This window comes from Myxocyprinus asiaticus, chromosome 43, assembly GCF_019703515.2.
Source record: "Myxocyprinus asiaticus isolate MX2 ecotype Aquarium Trade chromosome 43, UBuf_Myxa_2, whole genome shotgun sequence".
Lineage (NCBI taxonomy): Eukaryota > Metazoa > Chordata > Actinopteri > Cypriniformes > Catostomidae > Myxocyprinus > Myxocyprinus asiaticus.
This window is the reverse complement of record NC_059386.1, coordinates 12575495-12603331: the sequence shown is the minus strand read 5'-3', so window position 1 is coordinate 12603331 and position 27837 is coordinate 12575495. Positions and strand designations below refer to the sequence as shown.

At 38.2% G+C, this 27837-nt stretch overlaps 1 protein-coding gene across 1 annotated transcript in view; it reads left to right on the top strand.

The window, feature by feature from the left end:
• The first annotated feature begins 389 nt into the window (after positions 1–389).
• Positions 390–27837, top strand: part of gnaz (guanine nucleotide binding protein (G protein), alpha z polypeptide) — a 71979-nt gene continuing 44531 nt past the window's right edge. Inside the window, exon 1 of the mRNA XM_051685581.1 lies at positions 390–655. The gene's annotated coding sequence lies outside the window, so the exon portion shown is untranslated. The remainder of the gene's footprint in view (positions 656–27837) is intronic.

Sequence of the window (27837 nt, the reverse complement as noted above, 5' to 3'; positions counted from 1 at the left end):
CTTCCACTCCCTCCTTTTGCTCTCTATCGCTTTCCTGCAAGCTATTTCAGCTATCAATGAAATCGCAGCCAACCCTGTTGTGGACCAACTCTTGCAGCTGTGCGATTGCCAGAGCAGCGCTGCAGAACATCTGTTTACACTGTTATATGTCCTGCTGACACAGATAACCCTCCGTATTCTTCATTCCTATCCATTTTTCTTTCCTGTACAGCTTGTATGTGTTTCTCACAGAGCCTTTCGACAACCCTTTCTGCTTTCTCCTCAGAATTTAATCCTGGCTGTTTTCCCCTCTCCTCTCCTCTATCCCCACAGACTCCTCCCTCTGTTTTTCTCATGCTCCCTCACTCACGGACAGACACACTCAAATACAAGCACACATACACACACACACACACACACCCTCCTCCCCCATCGCTGCAGTGTCTCAGAACTGCCTTGGAGCTAATAAGAGGGGAAATAGCACACCGACAATTATTAGAGGAGGAGAGAGAGCGCAGCACAACGAGTGAATGAGTGCATGTATGAGAGGAGATTCGGGGAGATTCGAGGATGTTGGTGATTCAGGACTAAAGGGACGGATTGCGTGCTCCCTCTGCCTCCCAAGCGAATATTTGTCTGCAGCGTTGCTGGTGAATGGACGGCAAACAGTGAAACGGTGAGGCACTCCTTTCTTTTTTTGCAATTCCCTTTGCACACACACCTTATTCTAGCTTTTGCACCAAGGCTAACTTGCCTGTTAGTGCCCTTGTGTTTGTTTTTGGTTGAGATAGGTAAATGTAAGCATTTGTTTAATGCCGTTCAGCATCTTAGGTAGCAGAATGGCATTTTCCTCTATCTCGGTTAGATGATGTTGAGGGATGATGCTAAACTAGTTATCCTGAGCCCTAGATTGGTTAGCGACTTTATGTTTAAGAACTAAACATCTTATGTTTCTTGCCCACATATCGAAAGCCCCACATCAACATTGTCCCTAAGGCCGTACCCCTGCTAAGCTTTGACTCCCACCGCTCCACGTTAACCAACGACACATTCACTCTCCATCGATCACCGTCAACCCATGTGTATGCATATGTGTGAGAGGCGTGCACGGATTTGTGGTTTGCCCATAGAAAGGCCCCCTGCCCCTAAAGTAAGTGTCATATAAAGCATTTTTGCTAAAAATAAAATTGCTGAACATTTTTGCAACTAAAATTCCTTGGATTGTTAATATGGCAGCAGAGGGCGGTGTAGCCTGGTGACAGGGTTGCGCGTTCATGCAATGAAACCTGCACAGGGAGGGGTTAGGTGGCTGGGGTGGGGGGTATAATGGTGGAGAGATAGTAGGGCAGAGGGGCGGAGGTTGATGCAGTACAAAGAATGAAAAAAAGGAGAGAATGATGAAATATATCCTAAGAGAGCTTTGCAAAAACCCGCCATAGGCAAAGGAACAGATACAGGCCTGTGCAACAAAAGGGGGGAAAAATCACAACTTGTTTCTCCTAGAGAGCAATGAGAATAGAAAGCAAATGGAGATTTTGCTAAAGACTCTTGCTTCTCAAATATTTTTTATTTTTTTTCTAGAAAAAACTCAAATGTATGTCCTCTAAATTCAGTTTCAGAAGAGATCCCAGCCATGTCTTAAACTGTGCTTAGATTTGCATATTTTCTAAAGTCTGGAATTAAAAGTTGGACATTTTAACTCAAACATTTCTCAAAATCCTTCCAAGACCAAATTATCCGAGATATGCAACATTGTAAAAATGTTAACTTAAATGTCTTCATGTGGAAACATCTAAATTAACTGGTTTAGAAGTCAAAATATTATTTATTAGGACTGAATCAACTTAAATTAATTAGGTTACACCAACAAAAGTAATTTCTAAGGGTCAGATCAAGTAGAAATAACTCAAGTTTATGGTAAAAACAGCATTTTTGTATGGTGTATTCACGTTCATTTTATAGCCCTATACTCTTACTGTATGTCAACAATGGTCTCATTTTTGTTTTTTTATTTATCCTAAGAAATGTTAGGATAAATATCTGAGACAAAGTTGATACTTAAATGAGCTATAAAAGAGTAACCAGTGAGCAATATAATTTTTCTCTTGGGAGGTTTGGCAAAGATGTCAGGCATATGAACTGTTATGCTCACAAACTTTTTTTGAAACACAGAGGCCCTTAGTGTTGCTCAGTAGAGCACTAATTCAGTTAAGATGCTGTTGTACTTACAAAGTAAGTACAGAATACACCAATCAGCCACAACATTAAATCCACCTGCCTAATATTGTGTAGGTTCCCCTCGTGCCGCCAAAACAGCACCAACCCGCATCTCAGAATGGCGTTCTGAGATATTATTACTCTCACCACAATTGTAGAGAGCGGTTATCTGAGTTACCGTAGACTTTGTCAGTTCGAACCAGTCTGGCCATTCTCTGTTGACCTCTCTTATCAACAAAGCATTTTCGTACGCAGAACTGCCGCTCACTGGATGTTTTTTGTTTTTGGCACCATTCGGAGTAAATTCTAGAGACTGTTGTGCGTGAAAATCCCAGGAGATCAGCAGTTACAGAAATACTCAAACCAGCCCATCTGGCACCAACAATCATCCATGTGATCATGTAATCAGCCAATTGTGTGGCAGCAGTGCAGTGCATAAAATCATGCAGATACAGGTCAGGAGCTTCATTTAATGTTCACATCAACCATCAGAATGGGGAAAAATGTGATCTCAGTGATTTGGACTGTGGCATGATTGTTGGTGTCAGATGGGCTGGTTTGAGTATTTCTGTAACAGCTAATCTCCTGGGATTTTCACACACAACAGTCTCTAGAATTTACTCTGAATGGTGTCAAAAACAAAAATCCTGTGAGCGGCAGTTCTGTGGACAGAAACACCTTGTTGATGAGACAGGTCAACGGAGAATGGCCAGACTGGTTTGAACTGACAAAGTCTACGGTGACTCGGATAACCGATCTGTACAATTGTGGTGAGAAGAATAGCATTGGGGTTGGTGCTGTTTTGATGGCACAAGGGGGACCTACACAATATTAGGCAGGTGGTTTTAATGTTGTGGCTGATCGGTGTATGTGAAGACTTCAGCACTCCCCTCCTCCCACAGCCCACAAACTGACCAAACTGCAGGATGGTTGTGCAACATCAGCTGAGTACCAGTTAATATTTGTACATCCTGTGCTGTCGTCTGATATGATGGCCGTTATGGAAGGCTTACCCCCATTTTGATATTGCTGCTCATTTGCTTATAAGGACGCATGGAAAAATGGTGCTCGTAAAAACACAGACATCAATATCGGTAATATAACCATAACAATTGTTAAAACAATTACCACAATAAGCGAGTGAGCTCATAGAATGATGGTTAAAAATAAACCCCTCACAGAAACACTTTAGAAGCACGTAGATCAAGAATGTGCTGTAAACAAAACCTTTAAAGCAGTGAACCACAGATTGTTATGCATTTGGGTCATGTTTTAGGCATAAAAATACCTGAGCTTGCCGCTATGATGGCAAAGCATGCATACACATGGAAGCCATTTTAATTCATTTTTACGGAATTAAGTTCGAGCTTTATCATTACACCACATTACATTTATTATTCATGTAGGCTGCTGTCACTGGAAATATGTCAAATAGGTTAGGATCCAGACCGAACTGGATTATTTTATTCAGCTTGTTGAGGACAAAGTAATTCTATCTATGTTATCGACATTGCACAACATTTCCAACACCTTGTTAAAAGCCGAACACATTTTTATACCTGAAGATAATGTAGAGAGTAAAATTTAGTCACTGTTTAACATTGATAGGAAAATTCTTAAAAAAGAAATGACAAAATATAGCCTACACATGCAACCTTTAGAGTGAATACCTGAACAATAATAATGATCGTGTTTTCTGGCAGAGCACTAGTGGTTTGTCAAAACACCTCACCGATGACCTTGCATGCACTGATAGTCAGCTATTCATTCATTCTGACAAGTTAATAGTATTAAAACAGTAATTATTATTATTATTATTATTTATAATACCTGGCATATTGTTTAGTTTCTGACTGTTTTTAAGTGACTTGTTTGATACATTTGAAAGGTTTTTGAATCAGTCATATCTCTAATATTGCTAAAAAGGTCAAGTGTGCTACATGTTACAAAATTGTTCCTAAAAAGGAAGTCAGTGAGTCCTGCAACCTGTCCAAACACACTAAATCAAGGATGTACTTTTTTATTGTTGGGTGAACTATTACTTTAAATACAAGTTAAGCTCAATAAACAGCATTTGTGTCATAATATTGATTACAACAAAAATGTTTTGTGACTTGTCCTAACTTTTCTTTAAAAAAAAAGTAAAACATTTTGGTTACATTGAGGCACTTACAATGGAAGTGAATGGTGCCAATCCGTAAACGTTAAAATACTCACTGTCAAAAGTATAGCCACAAGACGTAAACCATATGCATGTTTACATGATTTTAGTGTGATAAAATCACTTAATAATCTTTTATGTGTAGAGATTATGGCAATTTTACAACTTCATTGCCATGATGATGTAATGTCAACTAACCGTAAAATGACTAACAATGTTGATTTAAACAACTTTACAGCTCAAATAATACATGAGTTTTAACAGAAGAATTAATGTAAATGCTTTTATAAAATTATTAGCTTCACAAAGTGGCAAAACAAAGAAAATAAACAACAGACGTTAGTATTTTCTGATGATTCAAGTTTACTGTGAAATTCTGGTATGACACATTAGGTAATTAGGAAATAACTAAGAAACCTGATTGATCACTGGAATTCCAAAAATGAATAATAATAATCACTATTTTCAGCTGGAGTGTCCCTTTTTAGTAATATCATCATGAAGAAATGCAGCATGCGCATTGTGCAAGACTTCTATCCTGACATAGATTGGCTGAAATGAGAGTACTGGATGAAGTCAACTGAAAGGGCTCTTTTTTAGTGAGTGCAAGGAAAATCTGACACTCTGACAAGTTTGGGGGTCATGAGGTGACTGGGCCCTTATTTTGTGGAAACACATGTGAGAGAAGCCTTTTGTTCAGTTGAAACAAATCATTAGTTATAATCAAGTGATTCATTTATATGAAGCTGTATGGAATTCTATATGATATAGATCATATGCAGATCTTCAGTTGGTTGCATTAGGGTGTAAAGGTAAAACAAAATAGAGCTTATGCTTATACGGTTTGGGAGGAAAATTGAGGACATGCAGGGAGATGTTTAGTAAGAAAATGCTGCTGAAATTTGCCCAAAGCATTGCTATAAGTGGAGTAGGTTTGATCTTATGTTACTGTGAGAGAAAAAATAAATAAAATAAAATAATAATAAAAAAAGAACAGGTCTTTTCTAAGAAGCCATACCATATCTGAGCATTGGACAATGATATTTCCATCTGAAACAGCCTTCCAGAGAGGTTATTATCTGTAGACTAAATTAATTCTTTGTGAAACAGTTCTTTGACAGCTGAAAATCTAATCCAACAGTGACTGACTTCACTAGGATCAAGATTGTTTTTGCTCAGCAATGTGTTCAATGTGAACGGGCCCTAAGGCCTATTCCACACTGCTACCTACAATCCAATATTTTGGTCTTAACTTAACTATATTAACTGAACAACCCTTATGTTGTGTTCCGGTCATTTTGACCTGGACGACTTTTACAATTATTTTTTTCTTAATCCAACTAAAATTCCTTGACTTTGTTCACATATGGTATCTGAAAACACACCAAAATACAAAATACAGAAATGTTAATTGTTCAGGAGCATCCCGATTCTTTAGATGAGCACATATGTGGATGTGTGTTTGCACACACAAAGTCCTCGGACATGTGTGCGCATGCGCGCACACACACACACACACACACACACACACACACACACACACACATAAGGTGTGTTGAGTGCCCTTTTGTGCATTGTCTTTCCATGTACAGTACACTCTTTGAGGACTATTTCAAGATCTACTTATCATATTATGTTGTGTTTGGGCTTGTTTGAATCATGATAGTCTGCTGTAAGTTACGTTATGTCATTGTCTATGTTATATGTATGTTTGAGGAAGTAATAATATGAAAAACGTGATGAGACACTCCTGTTTATTATATTTATGTGTGTCAGTGGGAATTTCATACACTAATACTCACTACAGTGTGTCCTCTGAGTGAAACAAATTTGCTCTTTGCATTTCACTAATAGAGACCTATCCAACGATATATAAAACATGGCAATCTCATCTTTTTTATGTTTTTACCAACTCTGAATATAATTGTTGTGATAATACATTTGTAATGTAACACAATTTTTGTTCCTGGGTAGTAAGTGTTATTTCCTAATTGCTTATGCCTCAAAAGTATAGAAAATGGCTATTATTCCTCACAAACTTTGCTTTTGTGACCAGGACAGTGACATTTTGAAATTTACCTATTTCCAATGAGAAAATGGGTGAATTTGTATCTTTTCGTTCACATAAAGTCAGAAAAAAACAACATGAATCCAAATTAACATGCATTTATACTAAAGTAATACAAAAATGACTACAAAAGATTTAGAAGTGGTAGTTTTTCGAGATTTACGATTATACTGTAAATCACTTTCACCAATCAGCCCCCAAAGGTACTCATCATACTTCAAGGTGTCCAGCAATGTCTTGATGCTGTTGTAATCCTCTTTGAGGTGCACCAAGTGAGCCAGGGGAAGAGACGGGTACTTGTTACCATTATGGAGCAGCACGGCTTTGAGGCTCCTGGATGAGCTGTCAGTGAAGAGGCATAACTCACTCTGGTTACAGGCGATTCCATTTGCCTCGAACAGACTGGTCACATTGTGGCAGAAGCAGAGCCCATCTTGACGGCTGAAGAAGCTGGAAAAAGGTTGGTGATGCTTCCTCTGATCTGCGACTTGCACACTTTCATCCAACAAGTTCCACTGCTTGAGCCTAGATGTCAAAAGCTCGGCATTGGACTTGGTGAGACCAAGATCTCTAATCAAGTCTTTGAGGTCTTTTTGGTTGGGGTACTGTGGGTTTCTCTCCTCAGCTTCACCTCTGAAATTGTCATCTGGATCTACAATGTCTTCCTCGCTCTGACTTGTTGCTGTCTTCTAAAAACAGCTGCTCTCTCTCCGGAGGAGTGGGTACGGGGAGCTCGTGGCAGTGTGGCACCGGGGCGATGGATGAAGGAAGGCCGGATACGTGATAGCAGGTGCATTCATGCCAGTCCGACATTTGGAAGGGTCCACCATGCAGAAGTAGCAGTTGCTTGAGTGGTCAGTGGGTTCCCGCAAAATTCTTGGGATAGCGAACTTCAAGGCTCTTTTTTCCCCTCTGTACCATCCTACAAAAATACATTTAATTCACCCATGACTAATGTGTAAGATTAATATATCATTTTTTATATATGATATATTTTTCAATAACATAAATTGCAGAACATTTTATTTTTTTACAATTTTAAAAATTAACAAATTTTATAACATAAAATTCTGAGCAACAATTGTCCATTTTTTTTTTTTGCAGTGCTCACAGGTGAAATGAGGTGCCCAGGGTTTGTCTTGATCCCTGACAGGCATGCCAAAATATGCCTTGTAGGCCTCACATCTTAGCAGATGCTTCCACCGAGTACTTTTTCGCTCTTATCTTGATAAATTGGCCACAGACATAGCAAAATGCGTCTGCCGGATGCATGCAGCCTCTTGATGCCATCTCAGAAAAATGCAGATATGTATCCACTTAGGCAGCTGGAACTAAACTGAACTGGTGGGCTTAAGGCTCCTGTATTTATACTACTATTTATATTACTGGAAAGTTCTAGAAGTTACTCCAAGTTTACTCAGCACTGAATCTATCTGGAATGTTCTGGAAAATAGGTAAATTTCAAAATATCACGGTCCTGGTCACAAAAGCAAAGTTTGTGGGGAATAATAGCCATTTTCTATACTTTTGAGGCATAAGCAATTAGGAAATAACACTTACTACCCAGGAACCAAAAAAAAAAAAAAAAAAACATTTGTTACACGGTGTTATGGATCAGCTATATGCATTGTAAAATCCAGATTATAAGCTTTAAAATTACACCTATTTTGTTTAGATCAATCAAGTGGTTAATTTATAACATAATTATTATTATTTGTAATTTTTTCAGCAGGGAGTGCCCTCCACTAGCCCAGTAAAAGCTCAATTTACTGAATCATTCTATCAATAAAAAATAAATAAATAAATGTAAATAAATAAATAATAATAAAAAAAAATAATAATAATATATGTATGTATATATATATATATATATATATATATATATATATATATATATATATATATAAGGGAAAAAAGTACAAAACCTGTCATAATTACTAAAAAAAGAAGCTGACAAAAATGTACAGTTGAGAAGTTTACATACACTTAGATTGAAATCATTAAAACTAATTTTTTAACCACTCCAAACATTTAATATTAGCAAACTGTAATTTTGGCAAGTTGTTTAGGACATCTACTTTGTGCATGACACAAGTAATTTTTTCAACAGTTTTTTACAGACAGATTGTTTCACTTTTAATTGACTATATCACAATTCCAGTGGGTCAGAAGTTTACATACACTATGTTAACTGTGCCTTTAAGCAGCTTGAAAAATTCCAGAAAATGATGTCAAGCCTTTAGACAATTAGCCAGTTAGCTTCTGATAGGAGGTGTACTGAATTGGAGGCGTACCTGTGGATGTATTTTAAGGCCTACCTTCAAACTCAGTGCCTCTTTGCTTGACATTATGGGAAAATCAAAATAAATCAGCCAAGACCTCAGAAAATAAATTGTGGACCTCCACAAATCTGGTTCATCCTTGGGAGCAATTTTCAAACGCCTGAAGGTACCACATTCATCTGTACAAACAATAGTACACAAATATATAAACCATGGGACCACGCAGCCATCATACCGCTCAGGAAGGAAATGTATTCTGTCTCCTAGAGATGAACGTAGTTTGGTGCTAAAAGTGCAAACCAATCCCAGAACAACAGCAAATGACCTTGTGAAGATGCTGGAGGAAACAGGTAGACAAGTATCTATATCCACAGTTAAACGAGTCCTATATTGACATAACCTGAAAGGCTGCTCAGCAAGGAAGAAGCCACTGCTCCAAAACCGCCATAAAAATGCCAGACTACAGTTTGCAAGTGCACATGGGGACAAAAATCTTACTTTTTGGAGAAATGTCCTCTGGTCTAATGAAACAAAAATGTAACTGTTTGGCCATAATGACCATTGTTATGTTTGGAGGAAAAATGGTGAGGCTTGCAAGCCGAAGAACACCATCCCAACTGTGAAGCATGGGGGTGGCAGCATCATGTTGTGGGGTTGCTTTGCTGCAGGAGGGACTGGTGCACTTCACAAAATAGATCATGAGGGAGGAAAATTATGTGGATATATTGAAGCAACATCTCAAGACATCAGCCAGGAAGTTAAAGCTCGGTCACAAATGGGTCTTCCAAATAGACAATGACCCCAAGTATACCTCCAATGTTATGGCAAAATGGCTTAAGGACAACAAAATCAAGGTATTGGAGTGGCCATCACAAAGCCCTGACCTCAATCAGATAGAAAATTTGTGGGCAGAACTGAAAAAGCATGTGCGAGCAAGGAGGCCTACAAACCTGACTCAGGTACACCAGTTCTGTCTGGAGGAATGGGCCAACATTCCAGCAACTTATTGTGAGAAGCTTGTGGAAGGCTACCCAAAAAGTTTGACCCAAGTTAAACAATTTAAAGGCAATGCTACCAAATGCTAACAAAGTGTATGTAATCTTCTGACCCACTGGGAATGTGATGAAATAAATAAAAGCTGAAATAAATCATTCTCTCTACTATTATTCTGACATTTCACATTCTTAAAATAAAGTAGTGATCCTAATTGACCTAAGACAGGGAATGTTTTCTATATGATTAAATGTCAGGAATTGTAAGGTACTTTTGACTTCAACTGTATAATGCAATATCTTAGGATAATATATGCAATATGAGAGATTTATTAACAATCTTAGTGGGCGGGTCATTTTGGCCCAGGAACACAAAAGATGTTACCACAAACACAACACAAGGGTTAAATGACATCACCCTCTCGTTGCTCATGCCAAGTTTGTGTATATATCACCTTTATAGGTTTGTTTACTACACATTTATGCATGTCCATTTACAAGGCAAAGTGATTCGGCATCAATGCACTGTTGTCATGACATCAGCAGGACGAAAATGATCCGACTGTTAAAACAGTAGTCTGGATCACATTTCTCCTGTAGGGCTTACTCAGCATCAGCATTTGTGTACATTCACTGTTATCAGCAGAGTTTGTTACACAGTGCAGTGAATGGTCTATTAACGTTGTGTTGAGGTACACAGATCAAGAAAGAGGGTTTAAGCTTTGAGAACTGACATTAGAGGTTCCAATTTGGCTGTTTTTTAGGAACAATGCAATATTTGTTCCAGCACCAATAGGGGATGTATATGCATTTTATTTTCAATTACAATGGGTAGTTGACAAAATTATTGTTATAGTCAACTACCCATATTATTTAGTGGAATTTTAATTTTAGTCACAGCCAAACGTTTTATCATTCAAATACACATACTTTGGTTAAAATAGAAACTACATGCATCATGTGTTAAAACTAAAGGTGTAAAGGTGAACTAGTTGGCATTCATCGCATTCATTGGTCAAGCTTGACTGCATGCGACGTCTGCCTCTATCACTCACAAATGGTGCTTACCAAGAAGAGGGAGGTACAGTGTCTCATCTAGGTCAGCAGGTACGGAAGAGGGACCCAGAGGTGTGCGTATCTGTTTGTGTGCACATGCCACCAGGGGAAGGGGATTTAGGAGCTTTCACAATAACTGGGGAAAGAAAATCACATTAAAATGGGTTCATCACATAATAATGTAATGCATCATAATGGCATGTTTGATTATGAAATCCAGCATATCAAATAGCTCATTCCCTATTTTTACTAGACGTTATACGCATGTGGTCATTTAATCACATTTTCTGCTTGCATAAACCACATCCAACTTTAATAATAACATAAAGCAGATTTAGATGTATCAGACAGAATTTGATGAGCATAGAGGTATTTTTATACAGATGTTACAGTTAAGGATTATGGATTCCTTTTTTTTTTTTTTAATCTTGCTTTGATCTAAAGTATTGCCAATACACCAATATGTGTGAATCCTCATAGGAAAGAAAGATAAAAAATGAGATCTCTTTAATATCTCAGTTGTTCTCATAGACAGCAATTGGATTATATGGAGACGTTTGCATTAGTCTCTTGCTTTCTAGATTTTTCTCCAGAGAAAAGACCCTAATAATCTCACATGTGTCCACTAGTAGAGATCTCAACAACGTCAAACTGTGCTCAGATCTGCCAAGATGTCATACTCTGTAATCAAATATCAAAGATTTCAAAATGAACTAAATATTTTTTAAATTCTTCTAATGTTTCATCATTATGGTACAATAACATTTTGTTTCCATCCATTTAACACGTTAAAATGTCTGTCATTTCTACTCGATTTTATGAGTTTTCAGAGTTTCAACTCAATTTTCTACATCTCTATTTAAAAAAATACTCCAATTAATTTATCACTGCAGGTTGGAACCACCTTGATTTTACTTCAAAATTTAAGGCAGAAATTAAACAAACTTTAACGAGTCCTTGCACTAAAAAAAAAAGCTAGATGCGGCATGACAAATAGAACAGAATGCACGTGTCTCAAGTTGCATTTTTTAACAAAAAAATGTAATGCTAATGCACGAGATACTAAAAAATCTGCTAGACATGGCACAACGATTAAATATGTCCATCTAGCGCATGTTTACATAGAAAAACAACTGAAAACAACATACGAACAACTTATAATTCATACGAGGCAAGATATCATATGACTTCGCTCAAATTTTTTTTTGTGACTTTTAATCCCATTGATACCAACCAATCAGCAAACAGAATTACAAATCGATACAATACAGGCATTTCTTTGCTACCCTCCTATCCAATACTTTATTTTACAGCCTGATCTCATAAAATTAATATGATATGGCAACATTTTTGCAAACCAATCTTACGTGCTAAATTACATGTTTGGCTGCAGTTTCCCAGGAAAATGTCCAGCGAGTGGCACCAAAGGTGAGTGAAATGTTGTTGTAATCAGACGAGGTTTTTAAGGTGAATATTAGATGGATGTTTTAATGCGTAAAATGTACCTTCCTAACCTAAAACTTTAACTTAAACCTAACCACTAGTGTTCTAAAAGATAACTGAGAGGTGAACAAAACAGACATCCTTACCCTAAATCAAAGCCTAAACCTAACCGACAGTGCTTTAAAAGCAAATTCGACATGAAAATCATATTTACTGAAGCAACCACAAAATTTTGTCTGGCTTCTATGGCACTTTCGCTTCACTTTCACTTTCGTTTCAAGCGTCCTTGGCTGGGCTTGAGCCTCGGTCTCCGAGTCCAAAGTCCAACACTCTATCAGGTGAACTAGAGCAGAAGCTAATCTCATTGGAATAAGTGTGTAAATGTAGGTGGGTCTGTAATACAAGCGTTAAAATGTATCGTTTTTCAAATGATGCGTTAGAGTAAAAGTGTTTTGATATAGTAATAGCATAGCAGTAGTAATACAGCGAAAAATAAGTGTTTATAAAGTCATAATCAGCTGCTGTAGTCGTGATTTGTGTGAAAGTGAATAAAAAGCACAGTTGTTTTAGCGCTTCTAGTGTTCATTTCACCAAGAAACTGCAGCAAAATGGTTAGGTTAAGGTTTGGGTTAGGGGTTGCTTAGGATAAATTGTGATATCTTCGTTTGTTGGTTCGTTTATTTTTCTCTATGGAAGTAAAAGTTGGCGTTTTTGTACAAACAATCTTGTACTGTTATTACAACTTCTCATGAGATCGGGCTGTTTGAAAAATAGTGCAGAAGGACACAAAACATTAGCTATGCTCCTTAAACCCTTGAGTATTCTACAAAATGTAATGTTACAGCTCTTATTCTGACTGTAGGTCAACAATTGTGTATATTTTTATTTTCCCTAAGGAAGGAGGAAGAAAAAAGTTTATCTTTTTATGAGAAACATCTGAGTTGACACTTAAATTAATCATACAGTAATTGAGATCTTTAAGTCTCCCAAACTATCAAAGAGCGACCTCTGAGCAATACATTTTTGTTCTGGGACTGTGTAAGAACCATGCTACAGTATTTGTGTACAGGTTTAACCTCCAGTGTGGGGACCAAATGTCCCCACAAGGATAGCAAACCCTGAGATCTCCTACACTGTGGGGGAAATGGCTTAGTAAACATACTAAAGGATTTATGTAAAAATGCAAAAAGGTTTCTGTGAGGGTTAGGTTTAGGGGTAGGGTTAGGGGATAGAAATTATTGTTAGATCTGTATAAAATCAATAGAAGTCTATGGAAAGTCCCTACGATGATATAAAACAAAACGTTTGTGTGTGTGTTGTGTGTGTGTGTGTGTGTGTGACTGAGGGTGGATGAGCTAAGTGGGTCCTCTTTTCTGTTCTCATTATGCACAGAGCATCTTTGTATTCAGCTGAACAGTCATAACAGCAGTCATATGACTGAGGGGTGGTGGAGGGGTGCTAGCACCCCATGAGTTCTCCCTCAATCATATGACTGCTATACAAGTTCAATACAAGTTAAGCTCTATTGACAGAATTATGCTGATTACCATAGCTAATCATTTCAATTTTTCCTCAGTATTTTTTTAATTTAATTTAATTTTTTAAATTGTGCAATGTTTTTTTGCATGGGAGCATTTGCCGTTTTTCTGCAGAAGGAAGTGTTTCTGCTAGCTTTAGCGAATTAGCCAACCTCAGTACAACACTTATCTTAAATAAAGTACAAATTCACACAGCGTGGAGTTATGGTGAAGCATTCAACGCAAATGTGTAAGGTGCTGTCTTCACAGAAGTTTTGGTAGTTGCCACATTCGCCATTAAGTACAAATGTTGCAGTGTCGCTTGGGTGCATGAAGTACATTCCACAAGTAGTCTTTTTAAGAAGTACATCATCTGCATACTAGCAGTACTCTGAGTCTATTAACTCTATTAACACTATTAACACTACAAAATGGTATAAAATAATGCAGAAGTGCTCAATTTGGGTTGAAGCTACTATCTTTGCAATTCCATTTGGTGACACTTGTGGAGTAGAAATTACACAATACACCTTTAAACTTGTGACCCCGCATTCACATGCATGGACGTTGTATTTTGGCTTTGCTATATGCAACACATACTTTAAATTAAATTAAACCAAGTGAATACTATTCACAAGACTCTAGTCTGTCATTTAAGGGTTAAGGGTTACACTTCTGGTGCACCGAGTTACGTTACACAACAACATGACGTCGAATTCTACAGGTGCAGAGCCAACAAAAGTGCCTCTGGTAACCTCTTAGTTTTTTAATTGAAACCTGTTTGGGTGTAAAGAGGAAAGTCTCTAGTTTCGTTTGATATGCCGCTTTAAAAAATGCATTCATTTTTCAGCACACTGATAAACATGATGTCCACATACGCAGATTTTGGGACAATATTACCTGACAGTGACAGTAGTCACGCTCAGGTCTCAGGAGGTTAAAATATACAGTTTCAAAAAATGGCCACAAGACTTAAAAGTTACATGTGTCAACATGAGACTATGGAATTGCTTACTAACCTTGTCTGTGCAAAGTTAATTTTTGCAAACAATTGATGTAAGAGATTTAACAAATACACAAGCTTTACATTTCTTCACATTGCTTTTAAACCCTTGAAATACCTTGAAAGTGCCTTACTGTAACCATGATTTTTGCTTTTTTTTTTATATATATAAAAACAGAGAGATGAGTCTGAATTAATCAGTTTTGGTAACAACATTATGTTATCAACATTATGCAACAAATGTTGGTGAAAGAGCTCATCTTGTATTGACACCAGAACATTCCTTTAGCATTACTTTCTTGTCTGACTACCCCTCATAAGCATCTTTACAGACCAGTTTTGTGCTGATACTCCCCCTCATGGTCTGTGTTTACAGTGAATAGTGAAATCACACCCCAGCTAAGTGCAGCAGCAAGCCCTAGCGCAGAGATAAACCGGCCCCTCCCTTCACCATACAGCCCAAAACGGCTCATATCTTATCAGAGTCTGAATTTTAACTACGCACAACCGCAACAGTGCTAGACAGATTAGCAACATGTCACTCTTGAGCTTGATCAGACCTCTTTTGTATTCCTTTATTTGACAGCGATTGCAGTCTTATGGACTAGATCGAGCCCAGACAGGCCAATAGAACTCACATACTCACAAATAGGAATGGCGATCGATTTAAGGAATTTAACGATTCTGGTTTAAATGATCTAATAACGTTTAAACCATGCCATTGATGATTCTTTTATCACTTTTTAACAAGCATCAAATAATTAATCCTAATTATATCATACCATATATTACACTTTATATATATTATAAACAAAAATACTTAACAAAAATACTATTTTAGTAAGATTGTTTAAAGTAACACTAATTACAACAAAACTTTGTTTCCAATGCTTATCTTTAATGTTTATATCCTCTAACATACTGTATATCTGAAAACATTCATGCACACAAGTGCACACAGACATGCCATTGTCAGGACAAGAAGCCCATGTGACTGAAAACGACACATTTATCAGGGTGTAGGCCATGCCCCTACCTCTCATGGGACAAAAACAGATTTACTGTGCGGTTGCCCACCATCAGCGGCGGCCCATGACAACTCAAAAGTCCTCTGTTTTGGGGTTGCTGCTGAATGAAACACTGCCACTCATTGTTTCGCCTGATGTTTGGACTGTTGTATAACAAAGAAGTGTCCTTTGAGTGAGACATGTAGGGTCGGTCTTGGGCCACGAGCGTACAAAGCCTTGGACAAATGTGATTGTTTGAAGCTCATCATGTGATGCCCTGACACTCATTTCCAATGTACTGTATATGATTCCTTCATCTGGACGTGATGACATGCACAAGCCTGGAACACTCTGAACTTCATTAAAGGGATAGTTCACCCAAAAATGTAATTTCTCTCATCATTTATTCACCCTCATGCCATCCTGGATGTGTATGACTTTCTATCTTCTGCTGAAAACAAACAAAGATTTTTAGAAGAATATTTCAGCTCTGTAGGTCCATACAATGAAGGTGAATGGTGATCAGGCCTTTTGAAAAAGTGCATAAAGACAGCATAAATGTAATCCATATGACTCTACTGGTTTAATCCATGTCCTCTGAAGTGATATGATAGGTGTGGGTGAGAACAGATCAATATTTAAGTCTTTTTTAATATACTTCCACTTCCACATTCTTGTTCATACAATGCGAGTAAATAGAGGCCAGAACATAAAGGCAGCATAAAAGCAATTCAGTGATTAAGTCCATGTCTTCAGAAGAAGCCATACGCACAAATAATGCGAATTGCCAAAAACAAAAGAAGAAGAATGTGAAAGTGGAGATTTATAGCAAAAAAGGACTTCAATATTGATCTGTTTCTTACCCACACCTATTATATCGCTTTTGAAGATATAGATTTAACTAGACACCATTCACTTGCATTGTATGGACCAACAGAGCTAAAATATTCTTCTAAAAATCTTCGTGTCCAGCAGAAGAAAGAAAGTCATTCACATCTGGGATGGGTGAACTATTCCTTTAACATCTTAACATTTCTGCTTTCAACCTTTTTTGGCACAACCCTGCAGAAATGGCCAGCTTATAATGAATTCTTAGACTGGTTTATAAGTCTTGCTAGTTAAGCCAGTTAGAGCACACCAGCATCAGCAATGCTGGACTTTTCAACAGGGAAGTTCCTTTCAATAAACTTTTCACTCCTTTTCTGGTAATTGTGTCCACTTGGTAGAGTAACAGAAGTGTTACCACACCTCTTGGATCAGTTCTGGAATCTACAGACAGCCTTGTCAAAGAAAAATAAGTAATTTATAAAAATTCACTTTTTTTTCAGTGAATTTTGAGTAAAAAATTGTCCCCAATTTGGAATGCCCAATTCCCAGTGCGCTCTAAGTCCTCATGGTGGCGTAGTGACTCGCCACAATTCGGGTGGCGGAGGACGAATCTCAGTTGCCTCCGCGCCTGAGACCGTCAACCTGCGCATCTTATCACGTGGCTTGTTGAGCACATTACCGCGGAGGCATAGTACGTGTGGTGGCTTCATACCATCCACCGCGGCATCCACACACAACTCACCACGCGCCCCACCAATAGCAAACCACATTATAGTGACCACGACGAGGTTACCCCATGTGACTCCACCCTCCCTAGCATTTGGTTGCTTAGGAGACCTGGCTGGAGTCACTCAGCACGCCCTGGATTCGAACTTGTGACTCCAGGGGTGGTAGTCAGTGTCAATACTCGCTGAGCTACCCAGGCCCCCTTGAGTAAACATTGTTTAAAATAATGTATTTAATTTCAGCAATTTAGTCTCTTTTGCAGCCATTAAATTGCATTCCCTGATGACAAAAAGGTGGTTAGCTGGTTTGACCAAGCTGGTAAGGCTTGTCTATTTTAATGGTTTTAGATGGGATTTGGGCATTTTTCAGCTGGTCAGGCTGGGAGACCAACTAGACTGGCTCACCACTGTAGTCTGCTTTAAAGGAACAGTTCACCCAAAAATGATTTTTTTTAATCATTTACTCACCCTCATGCCATTCCAGATGTGTATGACTTTCTATCTTCTGCTGAAAACAAACAAAGATTTTTAGAAGAATATTTCAGCTCTGTAGGTCCATACAATGAAGGTGAATGGTGATCAGGCCTTTTGAAAAAGTGCATAAAGAGAGCATAAATGTAATCCATATGACTCTACTGGTTTAATCCATGTCCTCTGAAGTGATATGATAGGTGTGGGTGAGAACAGATCAATATTTAAGTCTTTTTTAATATACTTCCACTTCCACATTCTTCTTTTTTTGTTTTGTTTTGTTCACCTACTGGGCAGGGAGGAGAATTTAATATAAAAAAGTACTTAAATTTTGATCTGTTTCTCACCCACAGTCATAAACATCTGGGATGGCATGAGGGTGAGTAAATGATGAGAGAATTTAATTTTATGAGGGGAACAATCCCTTTAACATGTCTTTTCTGCAGGGTTATATATCTGCCTTATATCGACCTATATGCACTGTCTACATATTGCATTGGTATTGACCAGTATTTTCAAAAGCGTACAGTCTCAAAACTGCCTTAACATAAAGACAGTGATTACTGAGCATTGATTATGCTTTAGCTGATCTAACATGGAGACATATACCTGATGAAGACAAATAATGCTCGGATTTCCAGTGGTTTATTGAAATCCCATGACTTCAGATAGAGATAAATGAGAAAAACTTTAACCTTCACTGATTTTATGAATTAGTCACAATGCTGAATTAATTTATCCTGATAACCTGACGTTCTGTCTCCCCATTCATTCATTCTCATAAAGATTTGTCCCAGTTCCCAATTTGCATTATGCTCTCTGGCAATCTCTACAGTCACTCATAATTAAAATCTTTCAACCGCTATTACTTACAGTAAAGGGCCTCAACATCTCATCTATCTCTTTGTCTCCTTGATCCAGGACTCTCATCCAGGCCTGGACATGACTTCAGTCTAAGCACCTTGCCTTGGTATGCCTAATGTCTTGTCACAGCAAAAAAAGAAAGGAAATTAAGTAGAAGCATGTAATAGAAATTCTATAAATAATCTTAATAAAAGATTGTACTGGTCACCCAGCAGGGCAGGACTTCAGTTCACCCAAAATGAAAATGTATTCACCCTCATGTCTTTCGAAACCAGGTTGACCCGCTTCTTTCTTCCATGGAACACAAAAGGAGAAATTTTGAAGAATTTTACTGGTCGTTTTTTCCCCATGCAATGACAATGCATGGACACGGAAGCTTTCAAGCTTCAAAAAAGTATGCAAAAGCACTAAAAAGGTATCATTAAAATCGTCCATTCGCTGTATTCTAAGTCTTCTGAAGTCATACAATAACTTTGTGTGAGGAACGGACTGAAATGTAAGTCATTATTCACTGATAATCTTCCCCTTCAGTGAGCTGTTGATCACTGCAATTGAATCAATGAGTCAGTCCAAATTGTGAACGAATCATTCAGACTAGTTTAGAAAATCCGACTCAAAAGAATGATTTGATAATGAATTGAACATTGTTACTTCACTCATGAAGAAGAGCTCGGACAGATGTCAAGATTTCAGTGAATAAAGACTCAAATTTCAGTCTGTTCATCACACATACTCCCTTACGAAAATGGAGAGTTCATGGCAAATTTGCCACTGATAATTTTCACATGCAAATGAGCTTTGCGGCAAACTTGCAGCAACTTGCCCATTGTTGCCAAAAGTTTGCTGGAGGTTCACCACTACTGGAGAAGAGCTGCAAATTTCTGGCAAACATTTGCGGCGAATCAAAAACTCATTCGCATGTGAAAATAACAAGCAGCAAATTTGTAAGGGCTGGCATATGGGACACCCCTCACTGCCTTACGAGCCATCTATATCAGCATTTCTTAAATTATGGATCGTGACCCAAATTGGGTCACATAGCCATACATGTTGGGTCGCAACGTATTTTGATATACGTGTAATTATTTTCTTAGTAAAAGTAACTGAAGTTGTTAAGAGCAAATGCACTCTGTCCAGTGCACTCTTTCATGCTGTTGCGCTCGCCGTGACTGTTTTTCGGCTGTTTTCCACAATATAATTTGTTATACTCGGTCTCTCACCACGTTATCAATCTAGGCGGAGGCATGGTCAGGTGCGAAGGTGATGCGGCCAACAGGTCACTCCACTTGACATCACAACACACCGCTGTTACCGTGCACACTCGCCAAACAGAAAGATTACAAAGTATCAGAAAGAGTGAGGACCGCCAACAAAGCGTTATGTGGGCAAGTTCAAAGTTTTGAGTCGCTCTTAATAAGACGACATTTCCTCATGCGGCACCCGCAGGTTGAGAGAAAGCCGCGAAAATTCACTCAGAACATGATGAAATGTTAAAGTCAGGAAAATAGAAAATAATTGATGTGGCGGTAAAGATAAGTGGAAATATGCAAGTACTGTCTATCCAAGTGGCATAAGTGAGTAAGTTGCTTACAGACAATCACTTTGGGTTGCGTTTCCCAAAAGCATAATAAGCCTCTTATTATATTGGTGCCAATGATCTCTATGATGAACTTAAGCTTGCGATGCTTTTGGGAAATGCAGCCCTGTACAGTTGTGTGTCATGCAGTTTTTCATAGTCCAATCCTTAATAAATAGAAAGACATCAGTTCAGTATGACGAATAATGGTCAGCTTGATATTAATTTAATGATCTTATCTGTTCTGTGGAAACTATTATTCACAAATGTATGAACCTTTTACCATGGCAACCAATATTTTCTGCCAAACTACCATAGTTAAGCCAGTGTTTCCCAACCTTTTTTCTGGCACGGCACACTTTTTACAATTAAACAAATCCCATGGCACATCTCTATCCCACTGTCCCACATAACCATCATTGATAGTTTTCCTTTTCAAGAATTTCCATGTTTTCTGTCCATTTTAGTTGCGTGTTTAATGTTTGAAATTCGGCTATGCAAAAAACGCAAGTCAAGTAGGTACAGTAATGAGATCACAGGTGGCAAGAGTGCTAATTGGGTAATGAATAAAACAACAAATTTGCATCTTTTCTTATTTTTAGGTTTGTTCTTGCAAATTAATTCTTGCAACGCCACAGCAAATAATTTTTTATTTATCTGTTTATTTGCATGGCTCCAGACTAACATTTAAGAGTGTTAGCACCGGTGTTAAGTTCTACAAATGGTCACACCAGCACTTGAGTTGGTTGCACCGGTCCAACTGAAAGAAAATTTGTTTTCTTTCACTGTTTCTTTCTTTTTATCAGGATCTTGATGATTAAAATACAGTCATCTGAAGACAAACAAAGCCTTTTTCTACAATCAGAGTGCATTAGAAAAGATTTTACACAGAAGGAAAGTTCCATTGTATCCATAGTTTTAACTGTGGCATTTGAAATAAGATCATAGCAACCAAAATTAAAAGTAAAACCATGATTAGCAGTAAGCATAAAACAAATTATGGCATTTTTCATAAGAAAAATACATTCTGAAATTAAATTGTATTCTCTCACTACTATTTTGAAATAAGTTCATGGTAAATATTTTTTTAATATCTGTGATGTGTGGATTGAAACCTTACAATTTCTGTCTGTTCATTGTGCAGATTTCTCCTTTATTCCTTTTCAGTGCTGTTTAGAATGTTGGGGCCGTTTAATAAAATTTTTAACTAGTTTAATCATCAACACATTATGGGTTCACATAGAGGTTTTAAACAAATAATCAATGCCGAATTCGTGACCCAGCCCATGCTTCTCGCAGCTCTGTTTACGATGATCTGTGCGGCTGAGCGCTCGAGACCGGTCCACGTGTAAATGCACGTCTCTGCGCTAATCTGTCCATTGAGCAGCGCTGACTGATCCGGGTAAAGCTGTTTCCTTTCGCGTTTGGAACATACAGAACAAAAAATGACAGCGCACAATCAGAGAGTCAGCCAACTTTGTAGTCGCACCAATGCGACCTCTTGCAAAGTTTAATCGAACTGTTAGGAAAAACGGTTGAAAAATTAGTCTCAGTCCAGAGCCCAGATTTTTTTTGTGGAATCTGATAATTTTCCACAGCACACCTGACAATCTTTCATGGCACACTAGTGTGCTGCGGCACAGTGGTTGGGAAACACTGAGTTAAGCTACTGCAATTATTGTTACTAAAAAATTTGAAATTCATATGGTATCTCTTTCAAACTGTGTAAAATGCTTGCAGAATCTTTCTATCTTTTCCTGACTAAAAGTTCCCACTAGGTTTGTTTATCTTTTTTTTTTTTTTTTTTTTTAAATACATGTAGTATGGGGGGTCACGTGACACCATGCAAGAAGCAGACGTGTGAGCGACGAGCTCTGCGCACTTTGCTAAATTTTTTATTATTTTCATGTTATAATCTGGTGAATTTGATACACCCAGTTACACACTTGCTCTTTGACGCAAAACATAGCAAAGAAGTCAAAATCCTCAGGCTCTGGAGACATTAAAAGACACTTACGTGTTCAGGATGAAAGCCCCGACAGGCCTACAGACCGGGGACTCGATTTGAATGGCGTGGCGGGAGAGGTGATCCAGCATCAGTTGTCCAACATGTCAGTGATATTGACGAAGATTCTTGCTGACTTGGAGGATCTCGCTGTAATATGTTGATCGATTACGGCGATGGAAATAAAATTCTCTGAATTAGTTACAAGAGTGACTGATGTTGAGAGACGAATCGATTGTCTGGAATCTTTGGAGAGGGAATTAACCACTAATCTGCCCGCGACCAAAGTTGATTTGGAACATCTCCTTGAAAAGCTTGAAGATCTTGAGAATAGAAGCCGCAGAAATAACATTCGAATTGTTGGAATTCCGGAGCATGAGGAGGGCACAGATATGGTGAAATTCCCGAGTCTGCTCGACATAACAGGCCACAAGCTGGAAATCGAGCGAGCTCACAGAGTCCCAGCTCACAGATTTGCTGAGGGAGATAGGCCCAGATCGATTCTGGACAGATTTCTGAGATCATCCGATAAAGATCTTGTGTTGCGCCAGGCGAGGAGCAAAGGAAAGCTTTCTTGGAAGAACCATAATATTTTCTTGTTCCCGGACTTTGCAAGTTCGACGAGAGAAACGCGATCGGTTCAAGGAATGTAAGAAACTCTTACATCAGCGAAAGATCACTTTTGCTCTGATGTTTCCAGCCAAACTGAGAATAGAAACGAAGGACATTTGCAAAGTATTTACATGTCCCAATCAGGCAATGTCTTTTATTGAATCAATGGGTGAGTAAACTGCGTTGGCTCCGCCGAGCAGCTGGAGCTTGTTTTGTGAATAACATTTATCCTTAAAGAAACTTTTGCATTGATGAGAGATTACTTTTGCATTGAAGTTCCTGGCCAGTTTGAGAGTGGACACTACGGATGGCCGCAAAATATCTACATGCTCACACAAAGGATGTCTTTTATAAAGATGACGGATTGTGTAAGTCATGGTATATACTTTTATGCGGCCTCCGAGTGAATTGACTCGACCATCCGGGGAACCGGAATGCCGGTTTTGTTTCTTTTTGTATTGGTTCCGCCTAGCGGCTGGAGCTTGTTCTATTGAATAACACTCCTTTGGAACAGCTGTGGATTAATCTGTTCGTTCTTCGTGCTTATTCCTCCTGCTGGCTGGAGTTTGTTTTGTTGAGTATTTTTACGGGACATTGGAATGATTACATCATCTGCTGAACTCATAACAGCTGGCTCACTGAACATTCGTTTGGAAGATATGGGGTGGACATGTTTTTTTTAGTGCTGGTTCAAGTAAGAGCAATGGAGTCATTATACTGATTAATAAATCTACAATTCAAAAGTCTCAAACAGACTAAAGATAAATTAGGGAGAGTCATTATGGTTTTAGCTGAAATTCAAGGGCAAAGGTTGATTTTGGCTAATATTTACGCACCTAACGCTGATGATCAGGGCTTTTTTATAGATATTGAAGGGATGCTGCAAACCGCTGGCACCCCTCATGATATAATATTGGGAGGAGACCAAAATCTTGGTCTTACGGATATTTGGAGACTTTTGAACCCATCTGGTTGGGACTATAAATTTTTTTCATCAGTCCATAAGATTTATTCTAGAATAGATTTTTTTTTTTTATATCCAAATCCCTCATTTCATCTGTTGTTGATTGCTCAATTGGAAAAATCTTAGTCTCAGATCATGCCCTGGTGAGTTTAGAGGTGTTGCCATATACAGAGAAAAATAAATCATATAGTTGGCGCCATAATGTGTCCCTTTTGCAAAATCCTGATTTCCAACAAATGTTAAAGACTGAAATCAATGTTTATATGGAGACCAACTGGTCCTCAGTATCCTCTATGGGCGTGGCTTGGGAGGCACTTAAGGCGGTTCTTAGGGGTCGGATCATACAGTATGCCTCATTCATCAAAAAATCCAAAGCACGAGAACTCGTGGAGTTGGAAGAGAATATTAAAAGTGCAGAGGCAGAGCTGAAGCGCCGTATGTCAGCTGATGGCCTCAGAGAATTGACCTGATTGAAATATAGATATAATATTATTTTGTCACGGAAAGTGGAGTTTTGGTTATTCAGGGCAAGACTGAATAACTTTATACTTTGAGTCGGGTGACAAAGCAGGGAAGCTTTTGGCTAGATATATAAAGCAGAGAGAGTCTTTTTCTATCATTCCCTCAGTGAAATCTGCTGGTGGTGAAATTTTTACCTCAGCCATTGATATTAATAATGCCTTTAAAGAGTTCTATCTTGATCTTTATAGCTCCACGTCTTCGTCTACTAATGAAGATATTAGAAACTTTGCGGAACCATTAGATCTCCCTAAACTGACGACTGAGCAAAAAAACTCTCTTGATTCTGAGATAACCTTGGAGGAACTTGACGAGGTAATTAAGTCCCTACCTACTGGCAAGGCTCCGGGGACAGATGGTTTTGCCGCAGAATTTTTTAGATCCTATGCTACAGAACTGGCTCCACTTTTGTTAGAAGTTTATACTGAATCATTAAAGAATGAAAAGCTTCCTCCAACCATGACACAAGCTCGGATCAGTCTGATTCTTAAAAAGGACAAAGATCCATGCAAGTGTAAAAGTTACCGTCCAATCTCCCTGATCCAACTAGATGTAAAAATATTGTCCAAAATTTTGGCTAACCGATAAAGTAAGTTTATGTCATCTCTTATACATATAGATCAGGTGGGGTTTATTCGGGGCTGTAGCTCTTCTGATAACATCAGGCGTCTCATCAGTATCGTCTGGTCAGTAGCGAATGATCAATCTCTGGTCGCTGCCATCTCACTTGATGCCGAAAAGGCATTTGATATGGTAGAATGGGATTATCTTTTTAAGATTTTGGAAATGTATGGGTAGAGTACATTTATTGGTTGGATTAAGTTTCTTTATAGACACCCTGTAGTAGTGGTACAAACAAATGGATTCATTTCAGATTATTTTACTCTGGATAGGGGCACTCGGCAGAGCTGCCCTCTTTCCCCATTATTGTTCTGTCTTGCCCTGGAACCATTAGCAGCCGTGATAAGAAAGGAGGATGATTTTCCAGGGGTGGTGGCGGGAGGTGTGGCGCATAAGCTTCTGCTTTACGCAGATGATGTTTTATTATTTGTCTCTGAACCTACTAGATCTATGCCTTGCCTCCACAGAATTATTAATTCCTTTTCCAAGTTCTCAGGATACAAAGTTAATTGGTCTAAATCCGAAGCTTTGACTGATTTAGTTAGTGTCAATTTTGACCCTTTAATAAAAAGATTTTTGAGTGATGTGGGCAGGTGGGCTTCATTACATTTATCGATGATTGGGAAGATTAATGTTATTAAAATTAATTGTATTCCAAAATTTAACTACCTGCTACAATCTCTCCCTGTAGATGTCCCCCTCTCTTATTTCAAGCAATTCGATAGCATTGCGAAGTCCTTCATTTGGAATGGTAAACATCCCAGATTGCATTTTAATAAGTTACATAGGCCGATTGACAAAGGAGGGCTAGGCCTACCCAAGATTTTGTTTTATTACTATGCGTTCAGTCTCAGACATTTGGCTCATTGGTCACTTCCACCTGAGAGAGCCCCTCCCTGGTTTGTTATTGAACAGGCAGTTGTTGCCCCTATTTCGCCATTACAAAGCATCTCTATCAAACTAATCGGAAAAGTTAAGTTACACCCCGTTATTTCGCATTTACATTCGGTATGGACTAAAGTGTCCAGATTGTTTAAATTGGACCCTTATTTAAATGTTGCCTCAAGCATATGGCAGAACACAAGATTATGTATTGGCAAGTCCCCTTTCTGCTGGCCAGAGTGGATTGTGAGGGGGTTGCTACACTCGGTGACCTATATGAAAGTGGAGTGTTGAAATCGTTTGAAAACTTGGTCCAACATTTTGGGATCCCCAGACCTCAGTTTTATAGGTATTTCCAATTGCGCCACCTGCTTTGTACTATTTTTGGGAGTAGCACACACCGCCCTAAGGAGGCAGATGCTTTGGGAGAGGTGAATGCGGCTTTTGGAAAAGGTCATGAGGCATCAGTGTACTACTCCCTGTTAATTCAGAGTCTGGGGGATGGAGCTTTAACTTCTATTAAGAGATTATGGGAGAAATATTTGAATTTGGTATTGGAGGATTGAGTGTGGACTAAGATTCTGAAAAATGTCAAGTCTGCATCTAGAGATGCAAGGGTTCACCTTATGCAATTTAAGACTTTACAAAGATTTGATTGGACCCCCTCTAGATTATATAGGCTTGGTCTTAAAGACACACCCACCTGCTGGCGATGCCAATCAGAAGCTGGAGACACAACCCATGTTTTTTGGGGATGCGTTAAGATCCAAGATTTTTGGTTAAAGATTCAGAATTATTTGCGTGACATTCTGGGCACTCAAATTTTACTTTGCCCCAGACTTTGCATTTTGGGCGATGGGGAAGTTATAAATTCGGGGGACAAATATGTAAAAAATTGGGTTCTGACTGGCGTGGTGATTGGTAGACAAATTATTTTAAGGGGATGGAAGTCAGACGGAGCGCCACAATTTCCGGAGTGGTGTGAGGAGATGGGGAGGGTGGCGGCTTATGAGAAGATGATAGATGGAAGGCTGGGGCTGGAGGACTTATTTTTCAGGAAGTGGGGTAGGTATTTGGCAGTTTTGGAGGACTCTAGGGGAAGGGATGAGGAGGGAGACGTTTAGTTTAATTATGCAGGTTTATTATATATTTTATTTTTTATTTATTTATTTTTTATTTTATTGTTTGTGTGTGTGTATTATTTTATGTGACCACAGGGGTGTTCTTTGGGGTTGGGTGGGGTTGGTGTTAATGAGGGTTAAAAGTTAAATGTTGATTCGGTGTGTATATGTTGTGTTTTTCTCTGTGTTTTTTCTTTGAATCAATAAAAAAAAAAAAAAAATAAAATAAAAAAAATAAAAAAAATACATGTAGTATGATATTTTTTGGCAGAACTTTGGTTGTCATGGTACATGTTTGTAGGGGTTAAAAAATATGATGCTTTCCAGTTCAAAATGGATGCAATTGATTATATCAATATAAAAAAAAAAAAAAAAATTTAATTAATTTTTTTTACAGTTTCAGAGTGCATGTTTGTGTGCATGTTTAAATGTTTAATTTTATTTATTTTATAGTCTTTATAAAGAATAATAATGATTTCTGTTAGAGTCTGTCTATATCACAATTGTTATAAAAAAGTGAATAAATTAAAGGATATAGCAAATACAGCATATTGCACGGTTTTGTAAGTGTGGGTCCCAGGTAAACACAAAATTTCTCATTTGGGTCCTGGGCCGAGAAAGTTTAATAACCTGTGATCTATATTGTGGGTAAATTTGCTCATATAGAATGATTTTACTCATGGAAGCATCATAGCAGCAAATATAACGTGTTTTTACACAGACTTTTTAATGGCTCACAAAATATACACAGGTGACAGGAATCACAATTGATTGACGTTAAAAGACAGCGAGACTTTTACCAGTCTTAACTGCTTTCCAGTGATGTGAAGGGCTCACATACTGTAGTCACACATAGGAATGGCAATCGTAAGGAATTTAATGATTCTGGTTCCAATTAACCATGCCATTTACTATTATTTTATC